Below are 13,348 nucleotides of genomic sequence, written 5' to 3'. Positions count from 1 at the left end.
TTTAGCCTCTTCAGGATTACTTCAACAGAGTAGAGGAATAAGAGCTGTGCCAGGAATGGCTTGCGTACTTTAGCATCCTAGCTTCAGATTATCTTCTGTAATCGTCCGGATCTCAGTACATTGTTTTATCTAGAGATAGAAATATTCCAAGTAGCAATTAAGCATTTAATTTGCTGGGACAACCAAAATGAAGGCTGCGACATATTTTGTCTTTAAACTGGCAGGCTGCCTCTTAGAGTCTATTTTACTTAGGTAAGTGCCATAAATTTTGTTATGTACACTACATTCCCTTCTCCTTTAATCTATAAATTGTATCACCAACAAGCTTGCTGAGCATGCACTCTGTCCCTTCATCCAGGGCACTGAGGAATAAATTGAACAGGATTGGACCCAGTATTCAACCCTGGGGTACACCGCTAGTGGCCTCCAAGTAGGCTTTGTGCCACTGATCACAATCCTCTGAGCTCTGTTGTTCAGCCAGGTTTCAATCTATGTCACTGTCTGTTCATCTAGCTCGTACTTCATCAGCTTGCCTATGAGGATGTTAAGGAGGATGGCACCAAAAGCCTTACCAAAGTCAAGATAAGCCTGCTCTACTCCTCTCCCCTCATTCACCAAGCCATTCATCTCATCCTTGAAGGCTATCAGGTTGATTAAGCATGATTTCCCCTTTGTAAATCCATGCTGACTACTCTTGATCACCTTTATGTGCTTGGAAATTGTATCCAGGATTAGCTGCTTCATCGCCTTCTGTAATGATAGGGATGAGCAAGTTAATAAATTTAGTAAAAGTAGACAAAAGCTTACTTATCATCTAAATGTGACTTTGCCCAAATGTTTTGTTGTGCTGGGTGTTTCTGATTGTTCTAAACAATCAGGGATTTTGAACTGCCCAGTTTTGAATATGCCAGCATGAGCGTGGCTTTCCCTGAAAATCAACTCTCTAACATATTTCCAACTCTGACCTAAAGTGTTTAGTCTTTTTTGCAATCTTTAGTCCAGATCTTAGGCAGAGGTTGAGAAATGACCTGAAGGATAGCAATTCTCACAGCACTTCTGATGCTCATCCTGGGTTTTGCTAAAAAGCAAATTACAGGAACAAAATGAGTGGAGCTTTTGACTGCATTCCATATTGGCTACTCTATTGCAACTGAAGTAGATGGCCACAAAATCAAAGAAGCCCTAAGAGTTCTCAGAATGTTAACTAAATACATAAATAGGTATGGATACTTTACTTCTTAATAGCACATATCTGTCTCCATTGGAAAAGCTGAATATTTTCTGTGTGATGCTTAATTCAGCGAAACTACTCCATCTAATCTACAGACTTACTGCATCCTTAGAAGTATGAAAATAAAGTGACAATTACATTGCTCTGGAAATGCTGAATATCAGCTGTGTCACTGGGCACAAGATTTAGTCAATTTGGGGTATGTTCCACCATGTAAGATGAGCTCTGCTTGCTTCATGTCATTTTAGTCTAAAAATATTATTTCTAAGCAGAATACTCCTGCACTCTTCCTCAGTCCCATTTTATTCCCTCTGTTTAGGTATAGTTGCTTATAAGAATTAAAAAAAAAAATTTAGCCCTCATTTTACTTCACCATGACTACATAAATGCTCTTTTATGCTACTATAAGTTGGCTACTCCAGCAGGGGAAAGTCTAAGACATCCAGAAACATTTTTAGCAGTTTCTTGATCTTCTGTGACTGTACATTGAAAAATTCATCCCAAAGAAACAAGGTGGCAGTGGACATAATGGCAGGTAGACACGTGCTGGGTCATCACTCTTTAAACCTTCCGTCAGTGCTCTCACCAGTCTCTTGTAAGGGACACAAAAAATTCCTGCAATGCAGTCCAAGGGGAGACTAAAGCAAGATGCTGTTCATGCACGCTAAAAAGCTTTACCTCCTTGTTGTCATACAGCAAGTAGGCAGATGACACAGTATGAGTATTTGCTAATATATTATATCACTGACAAATTAGATTTCATTTGTAAGTTTTGTTTCTGCCTTTCTCTGCCTCTTTATGAAGGTGATGTATCTTCTGAGAATGTCAAACTGTGGTTCCTAAATAGAGTAAATTCTTAATACTGTAATCAGATGATTAAACATTAACACTTGTGACAATTTGGCATTAAGTCTTTTCATTAAAGTCAGTTTCTCCCTTGTTTATGGCAAATAGGGATAAAAATGCTGAGTCAGGAATGTCTGTCTTAATCTCATTCTTGAAAACCATCCCATTCTCAAAGGCAGGTTTATGTTTTAATGATGTTTCAATGTTGTAAGTACTTGAGGAAGCCAAAACCCTCATCCAAGGGAGATGCCACTTCTTGTCTTAATTGAGTTTGAACTGAAGTAGAGCTGAAAAGGCTCTATTGAAGAACAGACTGCTTTGTACCAGGATCTCTAAACAGGCTTAAGAAAGAGGTGCCTGTGTCTAGAGGAACCTGCATCTTAAGTGGCTCAGACAGCATTGGTAGATGAAAGATGGATGAGAAAATAGTATTATGCCACCTTTTTAGGCATAGAAAACTGAGGTACAGCTACTTTTGCCTACGCTACAGAGATCTCTAGAAAAGCAGTCTTAATTTTTGCAGCTGAGGAGTTTATCCACAAGAGTGCCCTGACACTTTTGTGTGAAAAAGTTATTAGTAGGTTACTCTAAATGATCTCCTTTATGTGAAATTCTGTTTACGAGAAGCTTGATATTTGTGTTTTTATGTTAAAACTGTATGTATCAAGTGAGAAAGCAAGGAGAGAGGTCTTTTTCCATAGCCTGTTGAGAAAGACGCTACAGAAGAAGAATATGATATGTGATGTTTCTGAAAAGCCAGGGCCAAATTCTGTGATGTGGATTTGGGGGTTAGATGATTGATTGTAATATTTCCTTCTGCTGAAGACTTTTTAAGGTGGGGACTATCCTGCTTTTCTATGTGAAATATGGTGGGCCTTCAGTCCATGACGTGGGCTTCAGACAGTTGTAATTATGTTAATGCAAAGGTAATAGATATCTAGGAAGAGCACCAGCTCAATCAGTTTAAAGGCTATACTTTGATTACTAAAGAACTAGAAATTATTTATTTTTCATGTAACAAGCAAAGAGAGCGAATTAGGATTTGTATCTAGAAATGATTGCAAAGCATTAACCCCAAGAAAACGTCCAGACATTTGACTTTATTTTTCTACTCTGTAGGAAAAAAAAATCCTCTTTTTTCCTTAAACAGTAATAATTTTGAAAAGTTAAAATGTTAAGGAAATATGGATAATGAACACGTGAGGTAAAACTAAACAGAAATATTTTTTAAGAGGAGCTGAAATTCTTCCCATGTCTCAGGGTCCTCTGCTAGACTGCATCAAAGAAAATACAGGAAATGTACATCCCAACTAAGCCATGGCAGGCCAGACTGATCTAAAATGTATCAAAGAAGCCTGAAAAAATTAAAATGAATAGATTCTATTGAACCATGCCTAAATTAATTTTTTTTTATTAGAAAGAAATATCTGGAGGAAATTAAAACTTCTCATGCAAAACTTTGAGTAAAATTTAACTTCCCACCAAAATGTTCAATAGGAAAACCTCGACCTGTGTTAACAAGAAGGAAGAATGTTACTTAACCTCCGTGGTTATAAACACAATTAGGTCTTCAAATACATTGTATTAATAGTGATTTCTCCTTTAAGAATCTAGTCTAAAACAAATCTTGTAACTAGGATGCCATAACATCTTTAAGTGGAGTGCAGGTAATATTTTATCTTGATTAAAAGGATAATTTTAGATGACTCCTAAAGCTATTGGATAGACTATAATAAAAAACAGGTTTAAAAAATATTTCCTTGGTTTCCCCTCCCCAGCGGTACAAGAAATACATCTTCAAAACAAAATGTAATTTAGAAATGTTACCGAAATCAAAAGATATTCTCTACTGAAATCTCAGAACAGGGTGAAATAGTAGAAACAGCAGTGGGATGTGATGTCTGAAAGTTTAAGTCCTGTGGGACAAAAAGAGTCATATGAACTTCTGATATTTCCACCCTGGAGCTAGAAAGTTGTCCAAAATACTGTTTAAAATCTAACTAGTCAAAGTAGATTTCGTAAAAAATGTGTACAGAAACCAGAATATCTAAGTGGAACTGGAACTTTGCAGGAAAATGTAGCTAGCATTTCTACGTACGCTGGTATCAGAAGTCCAGTTTTTCTGCTTTGGAATCTGTCTATTCTAAAATACAGTATGGGTGAGGGTGTGCGATGTTGCACACCTTCAGCCACCCCATCCCATCCCTATTTCTTGTCCATGTTTGAGATAGATGTTGCCAACCCCTGGACTCCGGAGAACTAGATGCTGCTGTTTCCGAGGCTGCGCTGAGTTGCCCTCTGAGCTCTGAGGACATCAATCAGAGGTCATGTGCAACTTGGTTTTGCTTCCCTTTGATTCTTTTCCCATTGCTAAGCATCATATTGATCTTTGTTGCTAGAATTACTTCTTTAGTCCATTTCTTTTTGTTGACTTTTTTGGGAATAGTGTTCTTGACATCCACAGTATCAGTTTTAATCTGACAGATTGACAGCTGTTGCGGCTGATGATCAGAGCTTCCCTGTCAGAACTATTGAGTCAGTGTCAGAATACTACACAAAGCTTATGAAACATTTGTTTGGGGTGTAAAGCAAATTGTCGGTGTCAGCCTGGTGAGCAATGAGTTGGTGTCGAGACTGACCCTGACCTGCTGGACTCCGCCTCGAGGGTGATACCTTGATAGGTATGGAAAGGGACAGGCATCAATGCCTATCAATATTGAAAGGTATCAATATCTGTTGGTATCGATGCCTACCGATATGAAAATTGGTTTTGAGACTGATGGCTATAGTTGCCTGTTGAGATCAAAAGGCTATGTTATTGATAGGTGTTGATATCATCACCTATCCATATGTATGGAAATCAGTAAGCATTGATGCCTCTCGATATTGATATCGAAATCAGTCTTGAGACCAATAGGTGTAGCTGCCTGTCGAGACTAAAAGGTACCAATGCTATCAATAGGGATTAATACTTATTGATACATACTTATCAGTCTTGAGACCAATTTTGATAACAGTAGGCATTGATACCTCTCGACATCGATACCATCGATTTCCATACCTAGCGGTAGGTATCTCTATAGTATACCCAGGTATGGAAATCCAGTTATCCCTTCAGAGGTACAGGAGTGCAACTAACAGAGGCAACAGTTTGTGCAGCAGTTCTGGACTCTCTTGGAGATCTTCTGGGAACTCTGCTTGAGATTGCTGGGGGGTTGCTGTGAACCTTCTGAGGAACTTGAGGGTGCCTGCTGCTGCCAGGGAAAGAGTCAGGGAAGGACAGCCACAGGAGCCACAACCTTGCCTTCTGAGAAGCTCTAGAAAGCTCAGGCAGTTGCTAATGAGCTTTGTTAGCTGCCCCTTATCAAAGGGCCTGTGTTGTAGCTGATCCCTGTTAGGGAGGATCAATCACCCTTTTAGCCAGTGCTAGGGAAAGGCCTATATAAGAGCCAAGCCTAGAGCATAGCTCCTAGAGGTGGCTGAGAGCTGCAGCAGCTTGTGCAGAAGGGCACAAAGATGGGCCTGGTAATGTTCTTCAGACCATCATATGTGTCCTCAGCTATAGTGGGGATGTGCCACAGGGCACAGTCCTCAACAGCTATGGCAACAGCTGTCCCTGCAATGTCAGAGGCTTTGACTCAGATGGAGCTTCTGAAGGAGGATGCAACCCTGCAAGTCTCAGGCTGTGGGGAATGTCTGGGGCCTCTTGCTGAGGCTGATGGTCTTCCTGCCCACAGGAAGCATGTTGTTAAGTCAAGGAGCTGTGAGAGGAGGGCAGCAGACAGAGCAGCCTCAGGAAGGATGAGAAAGATATTGAATGGATCTTCTCTGAGACTCTGTGCCTTCAGGAGCCTGAACCTCCAAGTGTAGTTGAGGGGCAGGCAGAGTCAGTGCCTATGGAGTTAGGAAGTGGAAAGTCCCGCAGTGATGAAGGCTAGAAGCTGGTGCCTTCTGGCACCAGAAGGACTCCTGACCCACCACAAGACTAGCAACTTTGAAAGAGCTAAGAAAGAGCAGAGAACACAGTCAAATGGAGCATCTGGACCAGCAGAGCCTCCTTCACAGAGGAGTCACAGGAGAAGGAGGTGAGCGTTAGTAGTGGGAGACTCTTGGCAGCAGGGACAGGGCCCCTATCTACCCACCCCACTTACTGTCTAAAGTGGTTTGCTGCCTGTGAGGAGCTTGCATTCAGGGTGCAGTGGAGAGGCTGGAGAGGCAGTCCAGCCTGCTCAGGCCCTCTGACTGCTACCCGCTGCTGTTCTTGATGCGGGCAGTAAAGAGACTACCAAGGGAGACCTGGAAATGACCAAATGTGGGGGGGGCCCTCCTGTTGATGTAGGCCTGTGACAGCGGGCTGATATTGTCAGGCGGGGCCAGGACAAAGTATGCTGCTTGCTATTCAAGGACCATCTTCTTAATGCTCAAGAATGGTCCATCCCAATGGACCCCTCTCAATCATTCTTGAAAGGTCATAGCGATCAGGAGAGGTGCCTGCAGACTGGAAGAAAGCAAATGTCATGCCATTCTTCAAAAGGGCAAAAAGGAGGACTCAGGGAGCTACAGGCCAGTCAGCCTCACCTCAATCCCTTGAAAGATGATGGAGCAGCTAATCCTGGATACAATTTCCAAGCACATGAAGGACAAGAAGGTATCAGGAGTAGTCAGCATGGATTTACAAAGGGGAAATCATGCTTAATCAACCTGATAGCCTTCAAGGATGAGATGAATGGCTTGGTGAATGAGGGGAGAGGAGTAGAGCAGGCTTATCTTGACTTTGGTAAGGCTTTTGGTGCCATCCTCCTTAACATCCTCATAGGCAAGCTGATGAAGTACGAGCTAGATGAACAGACAGTGACATAGATTGAAACCTGGCTGAACAACAGAGCTCAGAGGATTGTGATCAGTGGCACAAAGCCTACTTGGAGGCCACTAGCGGTGTACCCCAGGGTTGAATACTGGGTCCAATCCTGTTCAATTTATTCCTCAGTGCCCTGGATGAAGGGACAGAGTGCATGCTCAGCAAGCTTGTTGGTGATACAATTTATAGATTAAAGGAGAAGGGAATGTAGTGTACATAACAAAATTTATGGCACTTACCTAAGTAAAATAGACTCTAAGAGGCAGCCTGCCAGTTTAAAGACAAAATATGTCGCAGCCTTCATTTTGGTTGTCCCAGCAAATTAAATGCTTAATTGCTACTTGGAATATTTCTATCTCTAGATAAAACAATGTACTGAGATCCGGACGATTACAGAAGATAATCTGAAGCTAGGATGCTAAAGTACGCAAGCCATTCCTGGCACAGCTCTTATTCCTCTACTCTGTTGAAGTAATCCTGAAGAGGCTAAAATAGGTCCCAATTTCCAAAATAGACTGCTATTCACCAGAACATTTACAAGTACATTTTGCTGTATAGCCTGATTCTAAGAAGAATTAACCTTCTTTCAGTTTGTTGCTACATTACTGGAGATATTTATACACTGAGTGTAAGAAATACTACAGTGAACCAAATACATCTCTGTGTCCTGAACGCCAAGTAAAAAGGGATCAGGTCTGCTCTCATTTTTAAGATTTCTTGATTCTAGGAACATTGTTTTGAACAGAGAGTGCACAAGATTACATCACAGGACAGAAATGTGCCTCAAATCTCTTTTTAATTTTGTGGTCACTCTCTTTTCCTTTTTTCATATGTTCTCCATCTCACTGAACTCATTTCCCCAGCCTACTGCTGGAGATTGCTTGTCTATAATGAGGCTCAGCCTTCAAAATGTCAAACATAATGAAAAAGAAAAAAGCCATAACGAAATCAGCCACAGGGACATGTGATGGCCTTATGGCTAAACCTCAGCAAGTGTGCCAGTTCTCCAACTACAAAGACAAACAGGATCTCTGCCTACATCAGAACGGCAATTTGACACTACCACAGGATCTGAATAACCCAAAATGACAGCACATATACAGCATAGAGGACCAGGTCTTCAGTTACCTGTCACTCAAGCAAAATGAGCAATGCTAGCCCGTCAGTCTTGGCACCAAAAAATAACAACACTAAGTGAGAAAATCATGCTGCACAAGGGCATACATTCCTGATTTGGGCATTACACACTATTTATATAAAGAAACCCTAAAAACAGAGTTCTTCTTACCAATAATTTGAGGAACTCCTGTACTTTTGCTTTCTCTTCCCACCTCTTTCTCTCTCCACAGACACACACCAAAGTGATGTTTCAAATGAAACAAAATTCCTCAGGCACCTTGCTGGTTTTATGCCTGACCCTCTTGGACCTCAGAGGCTGAAGTGGATGACGGGAAGTTGGGAGAAGTCAAATGTCAAATGTCCCATGCGCTCACTGCTTCAGCTTCAGGAATGACAGCTTCCAGACTGATCTCCCTGAAGTACTTTGCTGCCCTACAGAAGGAAAGAAAATAGGCTATATATAGCCTAATTTACAAGTTCACAAGAATATTTAGGAGACACAGAATGAATGGATAATAATAACTTGTGAGAGGCACTAAGGACCTGACATTTAATGCTGGCACTATGCAGGCTGACTACATAACCTCCCACTTTCCCCACTCTTAGTAATAAAAGACCACAAGTAGCCCAGTAAAAATAATATTACAGTGAAGCAAAAAGTAAGATTAAAATATTTTAAGTGATACTCTAAAAATAGACATTCTATATCACAAACTAAAACACCAATAATATTAGACATTGCATTAAGCACTGTCCAAGTGTAGATCACGGAATTCTAGACACGTTTGCCCTCATTCTAGTGTTCAGCAGGCAGTGAATTAGTGCAGTAAAAAATAAAAAGAATACTGCTGACGAGAAGGGTAGAAACTATCCCCGACAGTCACTGCCAACCAACCCAGGTATTGCTATCAGCACAGCTACAGCAGCCATGGGACTGTACAGGCTCCTAAACCTACCTGGCAGGATGAGAAATCAAGCAATTCCCCCATGAGCTCCCTTTTGCTCCTGCTGTTTTGCTAGCAGTCAGCAAGCCAGCTAGGATGCAGACAAAATATCGTGACAAAGCGTAGCACAAATGAGAGCGAACAGGGCTCCCCAGAGCTGAATCAGAAAGGCCATGAGTTGAACAAGGAGCTACCAGAGCCTGTGACACACATGTATCTCCAGACACTTCCCCACAGTAAAGCTGCCCTGCATTCTTTACTGTTACAGCCATTGGGTGGTCAGTCCAAACTATGTGGTTTTCCTAAGTCTCCAAGACGGCTTCCAGGAATCCTTCTCCAGAGCCAGCAGTTCTCGCTCCTGAGCATACACTTCCCCAGCACTCTGTCACCTCCCATGGACACTTACCAGGAGGGATTCACGGTGTTTGTTGTGAAAAAAAATCTCTCACAGAGAAACTTTTTTTGTATTTTACCGCCTCTTGCTTTGTTTCCCATCTTGTGCTTTCCGGTATGGGCACAGACAGGTGCAAATGAGTTTCTAGAAGCAGTTTTACATTTCTTAGCCTTAGCAGGCAGTTTTGAAGAACAGGATTGAAACAGTCTGATACAATTACTTTTCTTTCCATCGTTTCCTTCATACCTGTGTGACTTGAACACAAATAAAAGTAGAAGGTAAATGGCTCATTAATGAACTTGCTTATGTTTGGGGGAGGAGCACCAAAGATTAGCCGGGAATACTTATCAGCTCTAAATAACCATGAATATCTTGTCACCTCCAGTACAGAATGTCCTTGTTTGTGTGCCATGCTATTTAGTTCATTGTGATTAATTTGGTAAGACGTAAATAGGTATTGAGTAGAACAAAAAGCCTTTGAGACAGGAGGAGACACTGAGGAATTGCACAGTTGCAAGACACTTCAGGTGTCAACATGGAAGTGGCTCTGACTAGTGATTGTGACCAGAATGACAAAAATTCAGTGAATACAGCTAAGCAGAGTCTGACAGAAGAGAAGCCCATTGATTAATGGGATGTGATGTAAACTTGATTGATTTTAGTGCATATTTAGTGTAGTTTTCACAAATGATTTATCTTAATTTTGTATGAAACATCAATGCATTCAGCTTCACTAGAGAAGTATTATTGGTGTAACTCATCATGAAGGAGGAATTTTTTCCATAGGAAAGCTAATTTTATATATAATCCATCACTTGCACTTAGTTCAGTCTCCCAGTCCTTTGCAGACGTGATTAGCAGTAAACTGTAAGGAAAGCCTCCTTTTATATTCCCTAGTATCTACTATAAAATGTACAACACCACCGATTCCCTGATTCTTTTATAGCTACCTAACTTCTAACCCATCTCTTACTGAAACTAATTATGTGCTTACTCATCAGCAAATGAAAACAATGTGTTGAACTGAGTTTCAAGAACTGTGGGCAGACTTTCCTGAAAAACATTTTAACTGGGAGCTGAGAAAAGAATTCGTCAATATAGTAACTCCCTTAAAAGCTGATTTCTGTTAGCACCGTCTGGATGAAGAAGACTTAAGAGTTCTCTGCAGAAAGATACCCATAAAATATCTCCATTTTCCTCTTGATGTCCCTGGTCCCTGTGTTCTGTTAATGACCTGGATCAACAATTGCAAGAAGCTGGACTCTGCTAACGTTCACTTCTCTGTAATGCAAAAAAGTAGGACCAGTAGGAGACACCAGTAGGAGTACCACATGCGGCAAGTGCTAAAACGACTCCAGGGAAAAGGAAAGTGATCTTGATCTTAATATTCATTTAAACCATGAAAATAATTATTTAAATCATGAATAATTACAGCAGTGTTTTGAAGTTACTGGAATGATTTACTTAGAAAGAAAGAAAGAAAGAAAAAGAAAGAAAAAAAATGAAGCCTAAAATCATAGAAAAAGGAAAGAAATCTGAACGTGTCAATTACACTGATCTTAAAATGATCAATATTGTATCTGGAGTTAAATCACAGCTGACAGCACATTTGGCCTAAATAAAAATTGAAGAGATGCTTGGGGGAAGAGAGAAGATGGTTATTTTTAGCCACCGTGTTCTTTTATAGCCTCACTGTAACATTCGCACATTGGAGTTTCTGATAGATGAAGATTGTACAATACAGCAATTATGGAAACATCTCCACATCCCAACAAAATGCGTGTTCCCCACGGATGGAGCTGCAGCAAACACGACACGACCAAGGCACTGGAAAAGGGCTCATGCCTGCCCTGCCCTCTTCCCTCCCGTGGGCAGCAGAGCTCAGCACTGCAGGGCGACTAATACGAGGTGGCAGGGGGGAAATGGGAAAGGTGCGTAGGGACTACCACACACTGGTGGGATATCAGAGCAGTGCAAAATACCCGTTGCTAATGAACTCTTCAATTTAAATAGGAGGAAAAAGTCAAAAACTAAGACTGTTGGCTATAAGGGGGGACATTTACTTCTGGATTCATCAGGGCCAAGATTTCACTGCATTTCTATTTAATGGCCCATAGTGGTATCATGATTTTTTTTTGTAGGACAAACTGAATATTTCAATAACTGCCACAAATATCCTCAACTAATATAGAGTAAGCAGGGAAAAAACTGCCAGGTTTTTAGTAAGAACCTGAGTTTCAGCAGTTACAGTACATGCTTGATTTGAAGAGAACAGCCATTTCCAAGCGTAGCACTCAGAAGCCAGATTTTCAACAGTGTGTCTCTGAAAGGTTCAGTTTCCCTGAACCAAACCACTCATTCATCTGAGGAGCCCCAGTTACTCAGCTTGTATTACAGAAGCGTGCTGTAACACTGACATAATCTGTCTGCTTCTCCGGCTGCTCACTCGTCTTCAGGGAGTCCTCTGCAGCAAACATTCTTCTGCTGGCTCGGCAAGGCCAGCCCTTCCCTACATTCAGATTTGTCCCTAAAGCCCACGCAGGTATGACACTTACAAGGATCGCAGGCCACGTGGCACTGTCAATTGACCGGACCTTTCCTGGTGACAGCCAGCTGAGGTCAGGAGCTGCCCCCATGCAAATGGCTGTATTTCTTAAAACAAGACAATTAAAAAAAAAAAAAAAAAGAAGCCGCAAAAAATAGCAAAGCTTATTTCCTTAGGACTACACCATAAGAATGTTATTTGTTCACTCTTGGACAAGGAGGACGATGCTGACTATGTCTTTGAGGGACATGGCAACCCATGTGTACCACCTGCACATCAGTCTGTGCAGGAGTGGACATGGTTATAAGCTAAGCACGCGTGTTGTGGATGGCCACAGCTGCTTTTCAGAGGCTGTGGGCCATAACTGAGAATAAGCGTGCTCAGGGCTCTACCATTTTCTGAGTACTATGATTTTTTTAAACACAGTTTCTAGATCTCCTTACACCTGCAGTAATTCAGACAGTGAAACTAACCTATTCATGCCAATCGAAGAACTAGTCCCATAAGCTACAGAAAGCTTGCTTACTGCTTGTAATAAATTATGTATTCGGTGGATATTCTTATTTTAAAATATTATATATAAAAAAAGCTCTGATTAATATTATGTAAAGGCTATTTTTGCTGCAATTACTTGCACTTGTTCCTGACAGCAGTAAACAGACAGTGTTTGATCCTCCATTATGGAGCAAAACCAGGAATGGCAAAGCTTTTCATGTTGTAACACAGGAGTTTCAAATAGTTTTTAATATTGAAAATTATTCAGTTTAATATGCATGGTTTTCTGCCACAGTAATTAAGCCCACAGAGACTGCCATTAGCTGCTAAGAATACAAGTATTAGTAACAGTAGAAAACTGAAAGATAAAAGGTCATTTTGTTTTTCAGGAGATACACCAGGAGTTTATTAATAATGTCTGAGGTGGACAAGTTCAGGTAATGCCGCTCTCTACTAATAGTTCAAACCCTATTTTAAAGTAACATGCCCCTGGGACATTTAACGTGTTTACATTGTAAAAAGATACCAGCTAACTCTTCAGAAAATTTACCACTTTTTCTTCAATGCAGCCTTGCGATAACTTTAAATGCTCTCTGATCTAAGCCTTGCATGAATGAAATGCTGATGGGCTGATCTCGGTGTGGATTTACCTGAATCAGGGTCAGTCCAGTCCAACTGTCAGACACGACGAACTTACGAAAAGCTGTTCTGAATGAGCGAGACTTCGGGCCGAACAGGCTAGAAGACGACGAGTTATCATGATGCTCTGCCACTCCGCTTCCGTAGCCAGGTGGAAGCCCTGTTTGACCAGCCATGCCAAAGGAGCCCAGGTTTTAAATAGCAGATCAAGCCCCCTCCCCAGTCTGTATCTGGAAAAAATATGTCATTCTGAGCTAGTCAAAATTTATTTTTCCCA

The 13,348-nt window shown here is 41.2% G+C and overlaps 1 long non-coding RNA gene across 3 annotated transcripts in view; it reads right to left on the bottom strand.

Moving 5' to 3' along the window:
• Nucleotides 1-13,348, bottom strand: part of LOC106494999 (uncharacterized) — a 214,411-nt gene that overhangs the window by 44,609 nt on the left and 156,454 nt on the right. For all 3 annotated transcript variants that reach the window (XR_010883645.1, XR_010883644.1, XR_001294382.2), the window contains one exon: nucleotides 8,224-8,486. This is a non-coding gene — a long non-coding RNA (uncharacterized lncRNA). The remainder of the gene's footprint in view (nucleotides 1-8,223; nucleotides 8,487-13,348) is intronic.

Source organism: Apteryx mantelli, chromosome 3 (assembly GCF_036417845.1).
Source record: "Apteryx mantelli isolate bAptMan1 chromosome 3, bAptMan1.hap1, whole genome shotgun sequence".
Classification (NCBI taxonomy): domain Eukaryota; kingdom Metazoa; phylum Chordata; class Aves; order Apterygiformes; family Apterygidae; genus Apteryx; species Apteryx mantelli.
The sequence above is the reverse complement of the archived record's forward strand: the minus strand, read 5'-3'. Positions and strand labels throughout refer to the sequence as shown.